The sequence below is a fragment of the Triticum urartu genome, chromosome 4A (assembly GCF_056163025.1).
Source record: "Triticum urartu cultivar PI428250 chromosome 4A, HENAU_Tu73, whole genome shotgun sequence".
In the NCBI taxonomy this organism is placed as follows: domain Eukaryota; kingdom Viridiplantae; phylum Streptophyta; class Magnoliopsida; order Poales; family Poaceae; genus Triticum; species Triticum urartu.
The window spans coordinates 167,713,835-167,718,486 of record NC_141876.1 but is presented as its reverse complement, the minus strand read 5'-3'; positions in this window follow the sequence as shown (position 1 = coordinate 167,718,486).

Sequence of the window (4,652 nt, the reverse complement as noted above, 5' to 3'; positions counted from 1 at the left end):
AACCCGGTGCTTGTAATAAAAAAGAACGACACCTGGCGTATGTGTGTGGATTACACCGATTTAAACAAGGCTTGTCCGGCTGACCCTTTTGCTCTCCCTCGTATTGATCAGATCATTGATGCTACGGCGGGTTGCGAGCATTTGAGTTTTTTGTATGCCTATTCGGGTTATCATCAGATCAAGATGGCAGTTAAGGACCAGGAGAAGACAGCTTTCATCACTCCATTTGGAGCCTTCTGCTATGTGTCTATGCCTTTTGGGCTCAAGAGTGCCCAGGCGACTTATCAACGATGTGTGCAAAATTGCCTTCACAATTAGATTGGGCGTAATGTTCATGCTTATATGGATGATATAGTGGTGAAATCCAGAGAGAAGGAAACCTTGGTAACTGAGCTGAAGGAGACCTTTGATAACCTCCGGGTCTACAAAATGATGCTTAACCCAGCCAAGTGTGTTTTTGGAGTCCCATCTGGCAAACTCTTGGGTTTTTTGGTGTCTAACAGAGGCATTGAGGCTAACCCGGAGAAAATTAAGGCAATCACATCTTTGGCTAAACCGATATGCATCAATGACGTTCAGCGGCTGGCGGGCCGTGTTGCAGCTGTAAGCCGGTTTATAAGCCAGTTGGGTGAGAAGTCCATGCCATTGTGTCAAATGATGAAAAAAGCAGATGATTTTGTCTGGAGTGACACTGCCAACTCTGCCTTTGAGGATCTGAAGATACAGCTCGCTGAGCCGTCGGTTCTTGTTGGTCCTGTTGAGAAGGAGCCATTGTTGTTATATGTGGCTGTTAAGTCATGTGCTGTCAGTGTGGCTATTGTGGTGGAGCGTAAGGAAATTGGCAAGGAACATCCGGTTCAGCGGCCAGTTTACTATGTCAGTGAGGTGCTCATTGAATCTAAGCAAAGGTACCCACATTGGCAAAAGCTTGTTTATGGGGTATTCATGGCAAGCCAGAAGCTCAAGCATTACTTTCAGGGTCACCCCATCACTGTGGTTAGCTCTGCTCCGTTAGGAGATATTATTCAAAATAGAGAAGCCACAGGACGAGTCACCAAGTGGGCCATTGAACTTGGGTCTCATGGTTTAAAGTATGTGCCACGTACTGCGATCAAATCTCAAGCGTTGGTCGATTTCATTAACGATTGGACAGAGTCACAAACACCTGAAGAAAAGCCAGACAACACATATTGGACGGTTCATTTTGATGGGTCCAAACAGTTGGAAGGTTCGGGGGCTGGAGTTGTTTTAACTTCTCAAGGCGACAAGTTTTGTTATGTGTTGCGATTGATGTTTCCTTATACTAACAATGCAACAGAATATGAAGCCTTGCTCCATGGTCTTTGAATGGCTAAAGAGATGAGTCTGAGCCGGGTACGGTGCCTTGGCGAATCAGATTTGATGGCTCAGCAGGTGTCAGGCAAGTGGGATTCCAAAGATCCTCTCATGGCGGCTTATCGCTGCGAGGTTGACGCAGTTGTGGGGCATTTTAAGGGTTATCAAGTGGAACACATTGATCGCAGAAAGAACGAAGCGGCGGATGCCTTAAGCCGGTTGGGATCTCAGCATAAGCCGGTGCCACCTAACACCTTTTCAAATGTTTTACATAACCCGTCTGTTAAGTTGCCTACAGAGGAAGATTTGGCCATTCCTGACTCGGAGGCACAGTTGGTGGCGGCTCTTCATGTCATTCCAGATTGGACAGTACTGTTCTTGACTTACATGACCCGGGGTGAGTTGCCAGAAGACGAGACCCTGGCCCGACAGGTAACCCGGCGGTCCAAGTCAATGACAATTTCTGACGGTGAGTTGTATCATCACAGCATCACTGGAGCGTTTCAACATTATGTTTCTCCTGAAGAAGGTCAAGAAATTCTTCGTGATATCCATGAAGGGGATTGTGGTCATCACGCCGGGTCAAAGTCTCTTGTGGCCAAAGCTTTTCGTCATGGTTTTTACTGGCTAACGGCTCACGCAGATGCGGAGGAGCTGGTTAGTAGGTGTGATGGATTTCAAAAATTTGCACGATGAGCGCACGTGCCTGCTCAAGAGTTGTGGATGATTCCAATCACTTGGCCATTTGCAGTCTGGGGGCTTGACATGGTTGGACCTTTCAAAAGGTCCAAAGATAAAAGGACACATATTTTGGTGGCAGTTGACAAATTCACAAAATGGGTTGAGGCAGAGCCAGTGAGCAAGTGTGATGCAGCCACGGCGGTTCAGTTCATGAAAAAGGTGATTTTTCGCTTTGGTTTTCCACACAGCATTATAACTGACAATGGCACTAATTTGTCCCAAGGTTCTATGGAGGAGTTTTGTCAACGTGAGCATATCCGGCTTGATGTTTCTTCAGTAGCTCACCCCCAATCTAATGGTCAAGCTGAGAGAGCAAATCAGGAAATTTTAAAAGGTCTCAAGCCCCGGCTTATGGTTCCTTTACAACGAACACTAGCTTGTTGGGTAGAGGAGTTACCTTCGGTGCTATGGAGTATCAATACCACTCCTAACAGGTCTACATGTTATACACCTCTCTTCATGGTTTATGGAGCAGAAGCAGTCCTGCCTAGTGACATCCGTCATGACTCGTCCCGCGTGGCGGCTTACGTTGAAGCTAATAATGAACAAGCCCGACAGGATGCACTTGACTTGTTAGAAGAGGAACGAGATTTGGCAGCAGCCCAATCAGCAATTTACCAACAAGACCTGCGCCGTTATCACAGCCGCCGGGTTAAAACTAGAACCTTTCAAGAAGGCGACTTGGTGCTCCGGCTCATCCAGGATCAGTCCGACGCACACAAGCTATCCCCACCTTGGGAAGGGCCCTTTGTGGTCAGTAAAAACTTAAACAACGGGTCATATTACCTTATTGATGTTCGAGAGCACAAATACTCAACGTAAGTCGGAGGAGGAGACCCGCCGACTATGGAACATTGCTCAGCTTCAGCCATACTATACTTAAGCCACCGGCTCTCGTCATGTACATACTTTGACGTTGTATATATTATGATAAGTAATAAAGCAAGACCTCTGTCCTTTTCCCTTTCAATGATCATGTATTATTTTCATTATTTAAAATGACCAAAAGGGGGCTGATCGTATCCGAATCTAGCTTAAACCTTTTGGTCCGGCTCATGATCGTATTCAAATCTAGCTGTAAACCTCAAGGTCATTTGGGGGCTTCCTTTTCAAACATAGGTCATATTCGAACCAAAGAGAACATAGCTGTCGTAACCCTCTTGATCGGATCAAAGCCAAACTCACTAGGGGGCTTCTTGATCATATCCGAATCATAGCTTAACCCCTTTTGGGTCCAACTTGGATCGTACTCGAATCAGGGTCGCTAAAAACCTCTCAAGGTCATTTGGGGGCTTCTTGTTCAAACATAGGTCGTATTCGAACCAAAGAGAACATAGCTGTCGATACCCTCTTGATTGGCGCAACGCCAAAGTCACTGGGGGCTATATGATCGTATTCAAATCTTAGCTTAACACCTTTGGTCTGGTTTACTGATCGTATTCGAATCAGAAGCCTCTAGTTTTTATTTAAATGTTTTGATTTACATTGTGTGAAGCCTAGCGTTTTATCTTGCTATTTTTTATCATCTCAAATCTAACGGTAAGTATGGTTTCAAATTAAACTGGCTCAGCTATTTGACAATGAGTTGCCAAGGCATAACAGTCATCAAGACATATGGAAGTATTGACTTCTACAGAAGATTGGGTTATCAACCTCATCATCCGGTTCATGTAAACCGGCAGTACAGATTCAAAGAACACATGTATGACAGTGTCATTCATGAACATGTTTCTCTGTGTTTTTTCGTTAATCAAAGGTTTTTTCAGCCTTGTTTATCTTACATATGGTTCTATCTTTTCCACCATGATAATTTCATAAGTGATATACCGGGTGTTTTTACCTGTCCGGTGCTAAACCGCCAGGCAAGCTCTTTCATCTTTTACAAGAACAGAGTTAAAACATTGCAGATGTAATCCCGGATGTGCTACAAATATATATTGACATCATTGGCAAAGAGTCATATGCAGCATTTTATGCATGATGGCATAGGCAAAACATGCAGTTTTCAAACTAATCTATTACAAGGCTTTGAGAGCCCAAAATATGGTTATGACTCTCCCCTCATCGGTTCACCGCCCTCTACTGGTTGGAAGCTGGGATTGGACTAGTCAAAGCCATTCAGAGCAATGAACTCCGCTTTATCGTCAATCAGGCCGACTGGGTCGACTTCCGGGGCAAAAGTGTGTTGGCGAACCGGCGGGATAAGATCTGTCACCTTATACGAGGGAGTTGCCATCTTCTTATTCTCCATATCAAAACCCCGCTGATATTTGTCGATGTTGGTCTCCTCTCCAAGAATGGTAGCTTGAGGACGAACTCCCCTCACATAGGCAATAAAGTCATCTTGCACAAGTGGAGTCCCGTCTTCCTTCACGGTAGGGTACCCCTTAGCCACGTCAACCGGGTCTAAATCCGGCACCCAGGTTTTGGAGCGGCTCAGGGTAGTCAGGGCTCCGGCTCTAGCACAAGATCGTTTGTCCTCTTGAAACCTGGCGGGTAAGATCGATAACTTCTTCAAAATATCACTTAGGCGGTTGGGTCCTTGGTTGGCAGGAGAGATAGCAGCAAGCGCCCGT